The following is an 18,140-nucleotide window of genomic DNA, read 5'->3' as shown; positions in this document are numbered from 1 at the left end:
GATGGCTCACAGAGTTGTCCAGAGAAAGTCATGGTTCCAAGTCCCGGAGGGGAAAGTAAAATGAAGCGTTTAAGAAGGTCAGAACAAAGCAGCCCGCATGTCAAGAAAGTTCTGAAATAAAATCTTTGGAACAAAAAAAAAACTACACCAATAGTGATCTCACCAGCTGCAATTTTTGCCAGAGTAAAGTTGCCCTAGATTTGTGTCGTTTGGTACAAGCCCTGAGTTCTGTACCCGTTCCCGGCACGCAAACATTGCAGGGGAAAGCTGAGGCCTGACCCTCCTCTGGAAATGGCCTCAGGAGGACGCTTTTATTTTTTTCTCACAGACAAGGTACAGAAATGTAAACTTGCTAAATCCCAAACAAGGCCTGTCAGTAGGAATGGGCATCTTTACTCTCACACTCATGGGGCAGATTGATCAGTTTGCCGTGCCGGAAAAACTCCAGATTTTTCTCATGGATTTTCCCCAATTGAAATTATTGGGGTATTTTCAGTAATTAATCTGGAGGCATTTTTTTTTTTGCAGTGGAGCAAAACTGCTAAATCTGATCCTTAGTGTGCTAGAAACCCTGTACGTCCACAGGCTGTCTCCAAACGAAAAACCACATGGCAGAGAAAGTGAGAGAGAATATTTTGTTGCATGGTCAGTAAGGAATGAAGGAACTCATTTGGTTTTAATTTAATAATTTAAGCTATCCCCATAAGCAGACAGTCTGGATTTTTCAAGCAACAATTCGGCTGTCTTGAGGCACCAGGGTGAGGTGATTCATGAGTTGGAGAACTGCCTGCTGTCTCCGTGCTCTTCAGTTCTGTCAGATGTCATGCGTTGGGGGGGGGGGGGGGAAGGGGAGTGGAGTGGTTGCTTAGAAGGTAGGGAATCGTTCTTGTCCATCCTGAGCAGGCTTATCTGAGGCCCTAGTGATGACACTGCTCCCTAGCATGGGGGCAGACCTGAGCTTGATTCCTGGACCCAGCTGGGCATGTTACAGAGGGCAGTGGTCCCAGCTGCTGGGGGAGAGAGGATTTCAGCCATTCTGCAACCATGGCCCCCATGGCTGGGATTCAGCGTACTGGCATTGCAGGCTCCCCCTGTCAAGGACCACCACTGCTACGGCTGGGTTATAGAGGGAGCAGAAGGAAGAAAAATCCTGGATAAAGACTCGTGAACGCTCACGGTGCTGTAGCACTTACCTGGAGAGGTTCTGACTGAGCTGGAAACACAAAAGAGCAGGAGGGAACTGCAGGGCCAAAAGAAAGAAAAGTAACCCGAATTGAGACCAGCGAAGCATGTTTCGGTTATCCCAGGAAAACAGGATTTCAGTTTAAAACTGGGTCTGATCTAGACTCAGAGTGCAAGCTGGAAATGTGCAGTCTGAGCCCGTATCCCTTCCCCATGCCCACCATTCTTTGCTCTCCTCCTGCTTTCCTGATCTACGCCTTCTCCATCTCCTGCTGAAATACACAGGAACACCCAGAAGATGTTGGCAGATAAGGACCACGTGGTGCACGCCGTCTGTTCATTTGTGCTTCCACAAGTCTTAGTCTGTGCTCGTTCCCTACCCCTGCTTGCACGGCTAAGGTTCCTTTGTGTCTGTCCCATGTGTTACTTGCATTCTGCCCGTGTGGCCCCCTATAACCTGCCGGGTCAGGGGTCCACCACTCTCTCAGTGTAAAAGCATTTTGTCACATTCCTTTTGAAACTCCCTCCCTTCCTCTTCTTATGAGTACATCAGAAGAAGAATCATTTATGAGGGAAGAGTGAAGAACCCCTGTGGGCCGATACAGTAAAGTCCACGGGAGAGCAGGCGAACGCCCGCTCTCCCGGCGTGCGCACAGGCCACTCTCCTGTGCGCGCGATTCTGTATTTAAATGAGGCCCGGCGGTAAAAACAGGCAAAAGGATGCGCTAGGGACACTAGCGCATCCCTAGCGCCTACCGGACGCTGGCAAAATTGAGTGTCCGGTTTTCGACCCGACAGCTGCGGGCCGACTTCAAATTTTTATTTTTTTTTAACTTTTTTTACCCTTCAAGACCTCCGACTTAATATCGCCTTGATATTAAGTCAGGGGGTGCACAGAAAAGCAGTTTTTACTGCTTTTCTGTGCACTTTCCCAGTGCCCGAAGAAATTAGCGCCTACCTTTGGGTAGGCGCTAATTTCTGAAAGGAAAATGTGCGGCTTGGCTGCACATTTTGTTTTCTGAATCGCGCGGGAATAACTAATAGGGCCATCAACATGCATTTGCATGTTGAGGGTGCTATTAGGTTCGGGGAATTGGACATGCGTTTTCAGCCCCTTACTGAATAAGGGGTAACGCTAGCGCGTTGAAAACACGCGTCCAATGGCGGGTTAACAGTGCTCTCCGTCGGAGCGCACTGTATTGAATTGGCTCGTAAGTAAGCGAGAAAGTGGATACTTACTACACAATAGGATCAAGCAGCAAAAGATGCATCAATGGAATCAGGATGGAATCGTCTTGATCTAAAATCTTGTGTAATGGAAACAATTTTAACATATTTACACGGGTGTTTTGTAATTGGGGTTGGTTATCATTGGGTTCTCCCCCCTCTCTTTTCAATGTGTTCATGCATTTTCAGCTGCCAAAAATGTACTGCAGGGCCTTTCACCTCCAAGGTGGATGCATGCGTGTTTCTGAAGCGGGTCGGGGTCCTGTGGAAATGAAAGGCATGAGATAAAGACAAGACCGTTGCTTTGACTTTATTCTTTTCCCTTGTATGCATTGCTGGAGCCAGAGGAAGGGAGGCACACGGAACAGCCACCCTCTCCTGGGACGGTGACTCACAAACAGGCCGATACAGGCGCACTGTTAACCCGCCACTGTTAACGCGCGTTTTCCCTTACCCCTTAATCAGTAACGGGCCGAAAACGCGTGTCCAATCCGCCGAACCTAATAGCACCTGCAACATGCAAATGCATGTTGATGGCCCTATTAGGTATTCTCGCGCGATACAGAAAGTAAAATGTGCAGCCAAGCCGCACATTTTATTTTCAGAAATTAGCGCCTACCCAAAGGTAGGCGCTAATTTCTTCAGGCACCGGGAAAGTGCACAGAAAAGCAGTAAAAACTGCTTTTCTGTGCACCCTCCGACTTAATATCATGGCGATATTAAGTCGGAGGTGTTGTGAATACGGGGCTAGTGGACCCTTGGGCTGGCCTACAGGAGACTTGGGAAGGACTTCACTGGTCTCGACTGAACAGGCTGGGAGGCAGGCTCCAGGCGAGCAGGTAGAAACAGCTTCACCCTGGAAGCTGGTACTCCCCCGGAAGGAGCCCTTGGGAGTCCAGCCGCTGGGACTTAGGAGATTCACCCTGGAAGTCTGAGCCCCCCGGGGAGGAGCCCGTAGGGGCCGGACCGCTGGGACTTAGGCGAGGTGGTTGATAGAGAGGAAGCAGACGAGTATCAGGCTTGGCTGAGGCAGGCAGGAATCTGGCAAGGGCTGAAGACAGGCAGGAGCCCGGCTTGGGCTGGCTGGCAGGGGCCCGGCTTGGGCTGTAGACAAGCAGGGACCGGCACAGACTGTAGGCAGGCAAGAACCGGCAGGCAGGCAGGAACGGAGTAGCCAAGACGCTGGCAGACTCCGGAGCTCGAGGCAACGGGGGACCGAAGGAACCCTGTTGCAAGGTCCTGATTGGGTGTCCACGGTGGCCATAAGTAGGCCGCAGCGTCTGACATCAGACTAGGGGCGGAGCCACCCTCAGGCGGGAAACTGTCTAGATAAGCGTGTCTCAGCCAGCAGGAACCCTCGAGGTAAGGACCGGGATGTGAGCTTCACGGACTGGACCGCAACAGGAGGTCCCGAAGGGTAAAAAAAGTAAAAAAAAAAAAAAAAAAAATTGAAGTCAGCCGGCGGCTGTCGGGTCGAACACCGGATGCTCAATTTTGCCGGCGTCCGGTTTCCGAGCCCGTGGCTGTCAGCGGGTTTGAGAACCGACGCCAACAAAATTGAGCGTCTGCTGTCAAACCCGCTGACAGCCGCCGCTCCGGTCCAAAAGGAGGCGCTAGGGACGCGCTAGTGTCCCTAGCGCCTCCTTTTGCCTGTTTTTACTGCCGGGCCTCATTTAAATACAAAATCACGTGCACAGGAGAGTGGGCATTCACCTGCTCTCCCGCGGACTTTACTGAATCGGCCCGATTGGAAGCAGAGCGCCTGACCTAGGCGTCTAAAGATCTGCGAAACTTCAGCCGAAATTGGGAACCTCCGGCTGAACATTTGAGTAAGTTCGGGGCCTCTTTGCAGGCAATTAATTTAACAGTGAATGTACTTTTCCACCCCCCCCTGCCCTGGACCCACCCACTTTGTAGGTGCCTAAGAGGGCCATGTGGTTAAGGTTTGACCTGCTCACTTCTCGAGTCAGCTGGACAAACCTCCAGGTTTTAAATGTCCTCTCTGCTTGCTGGCTACGTTTCATCCAGGCAAAATGTCGCCTGGACAAAATTTACTCCGATGAAAAGTGGCAGGGCTTTCCCTGGGGTGCAGTTTTACCTTGTCTGGGAGATGCCGATATTCGGGTAACTCTGTCCGGACAAATAGCAGCCTTAAGTTACCAAGTCAGTTTGTCTGGGTAACTCTAGTCCAGATAGTCAGCTAGCACAGATTCGGGCTGAATCTGTCTCCAGTTAACCAGTCAGAGCTGTCCAGACCCAGTTGACTGAATATAGTGAAAACAGTTCCCTAAATCTAGGTGCTCAGACTGGTCAGCTTTCACAAAGGTAAAATTAGGTGTCTAAGCCCTTTGAAAATTGAGCTCCCTCTGTGCGGCAGAGGTGCACACCTTCTCCTCCAGCTCAAACATTCCTGAGCCCCCTGCACTCACACAGGCCAGTCCTCACCCTTGTGATCCTGCGTACTCCACAAGCCCTGGTGATCCTTGTTATGGTTTTGAGGTGTTTGAGTGGATTGGGTACTGTGGAGATGACCACGCCCACGGGGAGGAGCCCCGTGAGGAACTACAGTACTAGGCTAGACTCGAGACACGCAAACACAGATTTGTCTTGTATTATACAGCTGATGCATACCACCAGAGGTGGCAGTAGGGAGGTGATCCAGTGGTAGCAGTCCAGGGACCCTCGGCAGAAGAGACCCGTCTCACTGAGATGGTATAGGGAGATCCGGATGCAGGTTCCCAGTGCAGCAGAGCTATAGATGAGACAGATTGACAATGTTAGATTACTCACTAACAGGCCGATACAGTAAGGACACGTAAGAAAGAGTGCGGCAGTACTGGGCGCACCCTCGTTTGCCGCACGCATAATTTGGTTCACATACCGCCCAATACAGTATTCAAATGAGACGCAAATGCAAGCGGCGTCCAAAGCGCGTCCATGAAGCGGTAGGCGTGCGCAATCCATTTTACTGTATAGGGTGGTATCCAGCATCTATACAGTATCCTGGGTGCGCTGGTACCTGTCATTTCAAATGTCATTCCACCAGGAAAGTGGATGGTTCTCCTACAGACCCCACTGCCTTGAGCGCCCGGTTGGACGTCCGAGGTCGCAGCTTGGACGTCCAGCCTGGGCGCTCAAGGCAGGGGGAAGGCCCATGAACGTCTGTCAGCATTGATGCAAGTACCACACACTAGTTACTCACCAAAATACTCTTTCTTCATGTGCAGCACCAGCTCCTTCTCCAGTTCCAGGGACTGACCGCACAGGCTGGAGCGTGGACTGGCCTGCGGCGGGCCGGTGCCGTCAGCCTCAGGGTCGCCCGGGGCCCCGTAGCGCGAGGCTGAGTAGCTGGAGCAAGGGCAGACGTGCCGCTGGTCGAAGCCCATGCCGATGCCGCTGTACCGGTTGCTGCTGGGTTTGCTGCCGCTGTCGAAGCCGGTAGGGCACGGCGTGCGTTCATGCGCCTTCCAGCTGCCTTGAACGCCCAACTTGGACGTCCAGGCGGGCGCTCAGGTCGCGGCGTGCGTTCTTTGAAAAATGTTAAAGATTTACTAGAACTGGCTGACACCTGTGCCATGGAATGGGGAAGGCTGATAAGCTCTGGAATAAGGTCTGTGAAAACTTTTAAGGTGTCACTGTTTTTGTGATATTATCAGAGCAATGATCTGCTCTCTGGGGGCAAAGAGTTTTTGAAAAGAAAAACTACAGAGAAGACGGGTGTGGCTGGACAAGGGTGGGAGTGCCTCAGTGGCTCTGCCAGATTCCATGATTGAAAAAGGGAACTTGGAGCATCCAGCCTCCAATTTAAGAACGAGATTATTATAATAGCAGTACTAGCGTGTGCCTGAGGAAATGTAAAGAGCTACAGGAGGACTGAAAGTTACTCCTGCTTCCCTGTGCCAAAGTAAGAAGGACAGTTAATTGTAAGGATTTAGACAGGCATGCAGTGCTATTTTACCCTGCCTTGAGCGCCCGCCTGGATGTCCAAGTTGGGCGCTCAAGGCAGCGGGAAGGTGCATGAACGCACGCCGCGACCTGAGCGCCCGGCTGGACGTCCGAGGTCAGGGCGTAGGGTGTGTAGGGATAGGGCCTGCTACAGGAGCTCGTGCCCACTGCAAGTCAGCAGCAACAAGGAGCCCTGACCCACGAGAAGGCCAGACGAGCCCCCGGAAACGGTGTCCGTTGTTCCCTTCGGAACCGAAGTACTCTGACGTTAAGCGCGTTGGTGCCAGGTTGGGTTACTTTTTTTTCCCCCTTGTGCGAGAAGCATTTTTTTCTGTGGATTGGGTTGGTTTGGTACTGGGCACCTAAGTTCTAGCAGTCCTCTTTGTTGCTGGCATGTGGTGCTTTTTTTTTCTTTGCTGTGGGCAACTCAACCAGCAGTTAGTGATGACTCTTCGGCCGGAGCCAGCGGTGGCATAAACTGCAGCACGATAGAACGGATTCAGATTCAGAGAACTGCTGCTGGGCTTCAGCCAGCGCTCAAGGCAGCGGGAAGCTGACTGAACACGCCAGGGTCAGGGTAGGTGGTACATTTGCAGGTTAAAGACGAGGAAAAATAGCTGGTTAAAAAGGCAATAATCTGGGCGCACGTTACTGTATCGGAGGGAATAGCTAATCCAATCATTAACATTTCATATACATGCGGCGGGCGGAAAGGGATATGCGTCGATTTCAGTAAGCGGTAAGGACGCGTAAAACCGGATACTGAATCGCGGGTTAGACATACCTGTCCAAAATGTGTGTACAAAGCGGGTTAAAAACAGGGTAACCGCGGCCGCACTTTACTGTATCGGCCTGTTAGTTGGTAGCTGTATAGGTGGAGATCCCAGCAGGCAGAAGTAGTTGTATACAGGGACCGAGCCAGGGAGAGCAGGCCCTCGAGGAGCGAGTACCTGATCCCAGATAGGCACCTGAAAGAAAGCAAAGGGCCCCCGAGGAGCAGGTACCCAGGTTAGAGAAATACCCCGAAGGGCAGAGAGAGCTTCCAGCGGCAGCAAGGAAGCGGCAGAGTAGCTCAGACCAGAGGCTTTCCATCCATTCATGATCCTTGCTAACTCGATTAGCTAGCAAACGAAGGGCAGGCTAAATACCCGGATGGTGTGACGTCACTCGAGTTGGACGCCCCCGAGGTTCCCGCCATGACGTGGATAAAGACGTGGGTGGCGTGCGCACCCTAGAAGGCCCTCAGGAGAAACATGGCGTGAGGCTTTGCCATTGCCGTTCCAGGGACGCCGGAGAGAGCGGCATGCAGACGCGGCGGTAGCCATCTTCCTGAGGCTAGCAGGGACAGCAGAGAGAAAGGTGAGGCACAGAGGTCAAAGCCGTCTGAGACCGATGGACGCAACAATCCTAACGTGGTAAACGACAGCATGAAAAGAGCATCCGGCCCATTCAGCCTGTCCAGTTATTCTGTCCACACTGCTAAGGATACGTCCCAGAGTGGGAGCACCTGCAGGACAGTCTTGTACGTTGCCATCCTGTGTAGATGAGCATACAAGATCCCCACTGAGTTCCCTCCAGCACCCACCTTTGCAAGGCCTCATCACAATCCTGCATTGTTATCCTCACCGTGGTGATACTGCATTTGTTGCCCTAATTCTGGTTGTCGTGAATTATTCCTCTAACCTCAGCCAACCTGCATTGCTACCCTCACACTGATGATCCTACATTTGTTGCCCTACTCCTGGTGATCATCTGTTGTTCCTCTTGCCCTGGTAATCCTTCATTATTCCACTTGCCCTGGAAAGCCTGCATTCTTATCCTTGTCCTGTTCCCTTCACCCTGGAGAGCTTGCTTTTTTTGCACTGTACGTGTCAGGCAGCCCACTGGGTTGGTTTCTGTGTGCCTGCTTTGAAGATGCTGGGTTTTGAACTGTTCCCTTCGCCCTCTATCACAAGCAGCACACTGGGCAGAGGAAGGAAAGGGTGTGGCAGACACTACAAATGCCAGCTTTGCTTTTGCATCATCCCACATCCTATTTAGACTAAAACTACTCTTTTGAGGATCTTTTCTTCCTTCTCTCCTTTTATGCATCCAGAGCCCTCTTACCGTGATTTTTCCTGAGTATCGGACCTATTTATTTAGATTTAGCTCATATCTTTTCATTCATTGGTAGCATTCAGATACTGGAGATATTATTTCCCTGTCCCTAGAGGGTTTACAATCAAAGGCCTAGATTTAAGAAGCCACGTTGTCTGACACCTGGTAGGGGAAAAGGCCAGTCGATGTCATTTTGAAAAATGGCATTGACCAGGCCTGGAGCTAAGGGGCATTCTGGACCCCCTCTGCACCACCAATGATTTAAGATGTGAGTGAGTCCAGAGGATGGGGGAGAGGGCTCCGGGAGGCCCCAGACCAGCAGGGAATTATTTTCAGGCAAGGGAGGGGGAAGGAGCCTACCGTAGAGCACCAGGGACTTACTTTTTTTTTTTTGGAAGGGGGAGTTCAGGGAAATGGGGTTTTTGGGGGGAACCGGAGGGGCATACTACAGTGGGGGAGGGGGGAAGTTATGCTAAGTGGAGGGGTTTGAGTAGGGGGTGGGGCATTGCTGCATGATTTCTAAAACCTTTTATTGAGGGGCCGCCTCAACAGGCAGCCCTGGAGTGGGTGGAGGTCTACCGAGACCCCCGGGGATGAGTGGAAGCCCTGGCAGATATTTGTATATTTTGGGGAAGGTTGCATTTTGGGATGGTGCCTCGGGTCCTTTAACGTGATGGCAGCTCTAGTCAAAGTGGGCTGACTTCACTCGGGTAGGCCCTGTTAACACCGTATGATTTTTTTGTGCAAAAAATCGTGCGGTGAGTCCACTGTAATATATTGTCCGGGAAGGGCAAAATATCACAGGACCACCCCCCTCCCCCCCCCCCCTGGTGATATTCAATAAAATATAGCAGCTTAGTAAATCTCCCCCTAAGTTTGTACTTGAGATAATGGAAGGCGTAGTGACTTGCCCAAAGTCACAAGGAGCATCAGCAGGATTTGAACTCTGGCTTCCCCGTTCTTAGCCCAGTGCAGCTCAGACAGACATCCACTACTACTGCTATTACCAATCATTTATATAGCACTACATACATGATATGCACATTGCTGTACAGACACATAGAGACAGTCTGTACTCCATGGAGCTTTCTATCTAGTCTAGACAGGCAGACTGGATGGACCATTTTGTTCTTTATTTGCCAACATTTACTAGAAGGCCGATACAGAAAAATACGCGGGAGAGCCGGCGAGCGCCCGCTCTCCCGGTGTGCACACAGGCCACTCTCCTGGGCACACGATTCAGGAGGATGGCCTATGCAAATTAGGGCCCGCGGTAAAAAGAGGCGCTAGGGACACTAGCGCGTGCCTAGCGCCTCTTTTTTGACAGGAGCGGCGGCTGTCAGCGAGTTTTACAGCCGACGTTCAATTTTGCCGGTGTCGGTTCTTAAACCCGCTGACAGCCACGGGTTTGGAAAACGGACGCCGGCATAATTGAGTGTCCGTCTTCCGACCCGCAGGCCGTGGGTCGATTTTAAATTTTTTTTTTTAAATTTTTTATTTTTGGGGCCTCCGATTTAATATTGCTATGATATTAATTCAGAGGGTGTACAGAAAAGCAGTTTTTTCTGCTTTTATGTACACTTCCGCGGCGGCAGCAGAAATTAGCACCAGCCTTTGGCAAGCGTTAATTTCTGAAAGTAAAATGTGCGGCTTGGTTGCACATTTTGCTTTCTGGATCGTGCGGGAATAACTAATAGGCCCATCAACATGCATTTGCATTAGGGATGTGAATCGGTACCTGACTCGTTTCCGGTATCGATTTCGGGTAAAAACCGCGGGAAATGTTCGTTCCCGCGATTCTTACCCGTTTTAATCGGCTGTGTCATGCCGAAAAAAAACAAAACACCCCGACCCTTTAAATTTAATCCTTTCACACCCCCACCCTCCTGACCTCCCCCGCAAAATTTTTAAAGTACCTGGTGGTCCAGCGGGGGTCCCGGGAGCGATCTCCTATGCTCGGGCCGTCGGCTGCCACTAATCAAAATGGCGCCGATGGCCCTTTGCCCTTAGCATGTGACAGGGTATCCATGCCATTGGCTGGCCCCTGTCACATGGTAGGAGCATCTGATGGCTCCTACCATGGGGGGGGGGGGGGGTGGGGGTCAGGAGGGTGGGGGATGTGAAAGGATTAAATTTATAGGGTCGGGGTGGGTTTGGGGTTTATTTTTAAGTGCCCTTTCTTCCCACCCCCCCAAAACAATAAGAAAACCCCCCCGAAAAATTTCATGGGGTTTTCCTATCGGGTTCGGGAGCCCCCCGAATTCTGAGGAGTTTGAAAATATCTTCCGATATTTTCAAACATCAGAAAAACGATTCACATCCCTAATTTGCATGTTGTGGGCGCTATTAGTTTCAGGGGGGTTGGACGCGTGTTTTTGACGCGCTATTACCCCTTACTGTATAAGGGGTAAAGCTAACACGTTGAAAACGAGCGTCCAAATGTGGGCTAACAGTGCGCTCCACTGCAGGACATGCTAGGGAAGTAAAGTTTCTAGATGAAATAAATGACTGCTTCATGGAGCAGCTGATCTGCAAACCACAAGACAGGGGAGCTATTTAGTGGACACAGGATTTGGTGTGAGAGGTAACGGTAGTGGGGCCACACAGCAACAGAGATCATAAGAAATGCCATACTGGGTCAGACCAAGGGTCCATCAAGCCCAGTATCCTGTTTCCAACAGTGGCCAATCCAAGTCACAAGGACCTGGCAAGTACCCAAACATTAAATAGATCCCAAGCTACTATTGCTTATTAATTAATAGCAGTTTATGGATTTTTCCTCTAGGAACTTATCCAAACCTTTTTTAAACCCAGTTATGCTAACTGCTATAACCACATCCTCTGGCAATGAATTCCAGAGCTTAACTATGCACTGAGGGGCGGATTTTCAGAGCCCTGCTCGCCTAAATCCGCCCAAAACCGGGCGGATTTAGGCGAGCAGGGCCCTGCGCGCCGGTGAGCCTATTTTACATAGGCCTACCGGCGCGCGCAGAGCCCCAGGACTCGCGTAAGTCCCGGGGTTCTCCGAGGGGGGGCGTGTCGGGGGCGTGCCCGGTCGCCGCGGCGTTTCGGGGGCGTGTCGGCAGCGTTTTGGGGGCGGGTACGGGGGCGTGGCTACGGCCCGGGGCGGTCCGGGGGCGTGGCCGCGCCCTCCGTACCCGCCCCCAGGTCGCGTCCCGGCACGCAGGAGGCCCGCTGACGCGCGGGGATTTACGCCTCCCTCTGGGAGGCGTAAATCCCCCGACAAAGGTAAGGTGGGGGCTTAGACAGGGCCGGGTGGGTGGGTTAGGTAGGGGAAGGGAGGGGAAGATGAGGGGAGGGAACGGGGGTAGGCTGCGCGGCTCGGTGCGCGCCGGCTATACAAAATCGATAGCCTTGCGCGCGCCGATCCAGGTTTTTAGCAGATACGCGCGGCTCCGCGCGTATCTACTAAAATCCAGCGTACTTTTGTTTGCGCCTGGAGCGCAAACAAAAGTAGGCCTATTCGCGGAGTATGAAAATCCGCCCCTGAGTGAAAAATAATTTTCTTCGATTTGTTTTAAATGAGCTACTTGCTAACTTCATGGAGTGCCCTCTGGTCCTTCTATTATCTGAGAGAGTAAATAACCGATTTACTTGTTCAAGTCCTTTCATGATTTTGTAGACCTCTATCATATCCCCCTCAGTCGTCTCATCTCCAAACTGAACATCCCTACCTTCTTTAGCCTTTCCCCATAGGGCAGCTGTTCCATGCCCCTTATCATTTTGGTTGTCCTTCTCTGCACTTTCTCCAGTGCAACTATATCCTTTTTGAGATGTGTTGACCAGAATTGCAAACAATATTTAAGGTGACATCTCACTCTGGAGCAATACAGAGGCATTATGACATCCATCCTTTTTTTTTACCATTCCTTTCCTAATAATTCCTAACATTCTGTTTGCTTTTATGATTGCACACTGAGCTGACTATTTCAATGTATTCACTATGATGCCTAGATCTCTTTCCTGGGTGGTAACTCCTAAGATAGAACCTAACATTGTGTAACTACAGCAAGGGTTATTTTTCCCTATATGCATCACTTTGCACTTGTCCATGTTAAATTTCACCTGCCATTTGGAAGCCCAATCTTCCAGTCTCACAAGGTCCTCCTGCAATTTATCACAATCTGCTTGAGATTTAACTACTTTGCATAATTTTCTGTCATCTGCAAATTTGATTACCTCACTTGTATCCATTTCTAGATCATTTATAAATATATTAAAAAATATATTAAAAAGCACCAGTCCAAGTACAGATCCCTGAGGCACCCCACTCTTTACCTTTTTCCACTGTGAAAATAGATCATTAATCCTACTTTCTGTTTCCTGTTTTTAACTAGCTTGCATCCACAAAAGGATATCACCTCCTATCCCATGACATTTTAGTTTTCTTAGAAGCCTCTCATTCAGGACTTCGTTGAACGCCTTCTGAAAATCCAAATATTCCACATCTACCGGTATCTTTGTCCATATGTATTTTCACCCCTTCAAAAAAAATGTAGATTAGTGAGGCAAGATTTCCCTTGGGTAAATCCATGTTGGCAGTGTCCCATCAAATCATGTCTATCTAAATATTTTGTGATTTTATTCTTTATAACATTTTCCATGATTTTTCCCAGCACTGAAGTCAGGCTCACTGGCCTGTATTTTCCCGGATCACCCCAGGATCGCTTTTTAAATATCGGGGTTAAATTGGCCATCTTCCAGTCTTCAGGTACATTGGATGATTTTAATTATAGGTTACAAATTAATTGAAATAGGTCTGAAATTTCATTTTTTAGTTCTTTCAGAACCCTGGGGTATATACCATCTGGTCCAGGTGATTTACTACTCTTTAGTTTGTCAATCAGGCCTACCACATCTTCCAGGTTCATCGTGATTTGGTTCAGTTCATCTGAATCATCATCCATGAAAATGGGTATCTTCCCAACACTGAAGCAAAGAAATTGTTTAATCTTTCTGTGATGGCCTTATCTTGTCTAAGTGCCCCTTTAACCCTTTGATCATCCAATGATCCAACCGACTCCCTCACAGATTTCTGCTTCGGATATATTTTAAACAGTTTTTATTGTGAGTTTTTGCCTCTGTGGCCAATTTCTTTTCAAATTCTTTCTTATCCTGTCTTATTAAAGTCTTACATTTAACTTGCCAATGCTTATGCTTTATCCTATTTTCTTCTGATGGAAACTTCTTCCAATTTTTGAATGAAGATCTTTTGGTTAAAATAGGTTCTTTCACCTCACCTTTTAACCATGCTGGTAATCGTTTTGCCTTCCTTCCACCTTTGGGGTATTTGAAATCTAAAAAACCAGAAGCAGGGTTCTGCACTACAGAGAAATCCAAATCCAAAAGTGCAGAGTATAGACTTTTGTATGTCCTGATCAAAGGAGAATTCCAAACAATTGATGTGAATGCAATTTATAATTTTATTGCGGCAACTCCACTGCATAATACTATCACGGCAAAATAATTTTCAAGGTGCCCCAACACGGTCCCGTGTTTCGCCGGTGGCTGCATCGGGGGGACCAACAAGGAATTCATACAATCTTGGTGCGGAAGATTCAAAAAATGGCAGGGAGTGCCATTTGAAATCTCCCATTATTACTGCACTACCAATTTGGTTAGCTTCCCTAATTTCTCTTAGCATTTCACTGTCCATCTCACCATTTTGGCCAGGTGAACAATAGTATACTCCTATCACTATACTCTTCCCCAAACCACAAGGGATTTCTACCCATAAAGATTTGATTGTGCATTTAGTCTCATGCAGGATCTTTATCCTGTTGGACTCTATGCCATCCTGGACATAAAGCGCCACCCCGCCACCAAGATGCTCCTCTCTGTCATTGCGATATAATTTGTACCCCGGTATAGTACTCTCCCATTGGTTGTCCTCCTTCCACCATGTCTCTGAGATGCCAATTAAGTCTATGTTATCATTCACTGCTATACACTGAGGGCCAGATTTTAAAATTTATGCCGGCACGAACAAATCTACGCCCGATTTTATAACATGCGCGCACTGCTGCGCGCATGTTATAAAATCCAGGGTCGGCGTGCACTAGGGGGTGCACACATGTGCACCTTGCGGGCGCCGAGCCAGAGGGGAGCCCTAATGGCTTTCCCCGTTCCCTCCAAGGCCGCTCCAAAATCGGAGTGGTCTTGGAGGGGACTTTTTCTCCGGCCCCCCACCTCCTTCCCCTCCCTTCCCCTATCTAACCCACCCCCAGCCCTAACTAAATCCCCCCCTACCTTTGTTGAAAAAGTTACGCCTAATTTGCATGTGCCATGTCCTGGTACAGGTCGCTGTGCTGGAGCACTCGACCCCGCCCCCAGACTGCCACCACACCCTGGCCACGCCCTCGGACCACCCTCAGACCGCCACACCTCCGGCCACGCCCCCAGGCCGCCCCTTTTTGCAAGCCCCGGGATATACGCACGTCCCGGGGCTTGCGTGCACCACTGAGCCTATGCAAAATAGGCTCGCACGCACGGGCAAATTTTCTCGAGTTATGTACGAAGCCTTTGAAAATCTGCCCCTCTAATTCTCCCATTTTACTTCTTAGACTTCTGGCATTAGCATACAAACATTTCAAAGTGTGTTTTTTGTTTGTATTTACATTTTGTTTTCAGTTGACAGGGATAAATTGGAATCGTTTAGCTCAGATGAGTTTTTAATTATAGGCACTTGGACTACTTTTATTATTGGTGGAACCTCTCTGTTGGGATGCCCTAACTCTAATGCTACATTAGTATCTTTTGAAGATACTCCCTCCAAACCATGTGCTACTGAGCGACTGTTGGCTTTCCCCTTTGTTCTAGTTTAAAAGCTGGCAAAATTAGCATTGGAGGGCGGAGACATCATTGATTCACCATTCCAGCCGCCCTCCAATGCTAATTTTCCCAGAGTTCCCTTCCCCTTTGAATAGTCCCTGTTGACAGACCATATAGTAAATGATCGGGAACATTTTTGAGCATCCTTTCACAGCGTTTGGCAGCTTATCCCCCTTTGGGAGCATCTGCCGCAAAGCATCATTTACTTAATACAAGCATTTCTCCTGCTAGAATATACGGATTTGATCATTGACACATGCACTGAGTATTCTTTGACACTAGCATCAGTTGGTTTTCCGGGCCACTGTTCCTTCCGATGCAGCCCATGTGGTGAAACATGATCCATGTTAGGGGACCGAAACCTTTTTCTAAGCACTTTTGAATAAAAGGTGGAAACGCTTGATTCAATGCCTCATTTCTCTAATTAATTCAATATAAAGATCCATGAACTCTTAGTGCTATACCATCCTTATTTGTGGTTCTTCACTGATAGCGTATACCGCTCATCATCTCCACCTCCTATTTGCCATTGTTCAAAATACCATTTTGGAAGTCCAGTTCAGATGTATTTTACACACTAAAAAAGGTTAAAGGAAGACCAAACGATTGCCAGCTTGGATAAAAGGTGAAGTGAAAGAGGCTATTTAAGCCAAAAGAACTTATTTTAAAAATTGGAAAAAGGAATGATCTGAAGAAAATAGAAAAAGGCAAAAGCATTGGCAAATTAGATGTAAAACATTGATAAGGCAGGCAAAAAGAGAATTTGAAAAGAAGCTGGCAATAGAGGCAAAAACTCATAATAAAACTTTTTAAAATATATCTAAAGCTGGAAGCCTCAAAAGGTCTCAGCTGGACAGTTAGATGATCAAAGGGTTAAAGGTGAACTGAGGGGAAACTAGATCATAGCGGAAAGACTAAATGATTTCTTTGCTTTGGTATTCACTGAAGAGGATGTTGGAGAAACACCCTGCCAGGAATGGTATTTCATATTGATGATTTTGAAGAACTATAACAAATCACAGTGAACCTGGAATATATAACAGGGCAGATTGACAAAGTAGAGAATAGCAAATCGCCTAGCCAGATGGTTTACACCCCAGAGTTCTGAAAGAATTAAAAAATTAAATTTCAAATATATTACTAGTAATTTGTAATCTAGCATTAAAATCATCTATTGTAACTGAAGTTTGGAGGTGGCCAATGTAATGCCAGTCTTTAAGAAGGTGCAGAGATTTTTCTATGCCCTAATATTCTTTGCAGTACAATGCTTCCAAATTTATTTTAAATGTAATATTACATAGAAAAAATATTACATTGGAGAAGATCTCACTTTGAGCAAACTGACAGTGGGCATTTCCGAAATCCAGTACATACAATCATATTTATATACTGGTTCTACAAAGTCATGATTCAGCAAAACATTTCAGATTGACTAATCACAGTTTTACTTCTACTTTTTACTTCAACATATGTCTTAGGTCCTGATTAATCAGCAGGTTAACATGACCTAGGTCAAGAGTGGCCAACATGTTGCTCGGGAGCCACATGTGGCTCTTTCATGTGCAAATTGCAGCTCTTGCTCTTCTGTCCCCATAGTAACTGGGCAGCACTGCACTGGACAGGAGGGGAAGTGCTGGGGATACTGGGAAGGAGAGAGTCTGTGGGAGAGCAGAGAAGAAACAGAAGGGGTGGAGGTAAAGGGGTCAGGGGGATATTGGTGCTGGGCAAAAGGTGAGGAGATGGAGAGGAGGTAAAGTAGCAAAAGGGTTGGGATGGAAGATGTTCTATTGGGGCCACTGATCTTCCATCATTGTTCTTGTGTAGGGTGGAGGATGTTATGTTGTGGCTGCCAAGAGAAACTGGTGGGGACAGGATAGGGTATTGCGAGAGAGAGATTGGTGGGGATGGGCTAAGCGAGAGAGAGACAGTGGGGATTTAGAGATACTGGTGGGTACATGTGGAGGAATTGAAAGGCTGGTGGGAACAGAATGGATTTGATTGAGAAAGAGAGAGAGACTGATTGGGAAAGGGTGGAAGGATTAAGAGAAACTTGCCAGAACAGAGTGAGGGAACAGAGAAAGAGCCTGGATGTGCATGTCATGGGGACAGCCTGGGGGAAGAGACAGACTGATTGGTAGGGGCAGGATGGGATTGACAGATAAACTAATGGAGATTAAGAGAGATGGGATGGGGTGGGAGATTAAAGCTGGAGTGGAAAGAGGCCTTAAGAAAGACTAGTGGGGGTAGGGGGAAGATATATATATAGAGAAAGACTGCTGGGCACAGGGTTGTGGAACTGAGAGCAAGAGAGACTGGTAGGAGGACAGAGATGGTGGTGGGAATAGAGTGGGGATAGAGAAAGCCTGGTTGGTACAGGTGGAGGGTCTGAGAGAGACTGGCACACTCACACTCAGTGGCTCTCTCTCCTTCACACACATGCACACTCACATTCAGAGGTTCTGTCCTTCACATACACACAGGCAGTCTCTCACATTCAATGACTCTCCCTTCATTACACACACACAGAATAGACACTCTCACATGCAATGGCTCTCTCTCCCTCACACACATACACAACCACTCTCTCACAGTCAGTGGCTCTCAAACACACGGGCACTCTATCACACAAAAAAGGCACTCTCTCCCTCACATACATGCACACATACTCAATGGCTCTCTCTCTCTCTCCCTCACACACACATGCACACTCATATGCAATGACCTCTGCCCCCTTCTGATTAAATAGGCACAGTCACACTCAATGACTCTCTCTCCCTCATGCACACTCACACTCTGTGGCTCTCTCTCTCCATCACACACACAGACACTCTCTCACA

Source organism: Rhinatrema bivittatum, chromosome 17 (genome assembly GCF_901001135.1).
Source record: "Rhinatrema bivittatum chromosome 17, aRhiBiv1.1, whole genome shotgun sequence".
Lineage (NCBI taxonomy): Eukaryota > Metazoa > Chordata > Amphibia > Gymnophiona > Rhinatrematidae > Rhinatrema > Rhinatrema bivittatum.
The sequence above is the reverse complement of the archived record's forward strand: the minus strand, read 5'-3'. Positions refer to the sequence as shown.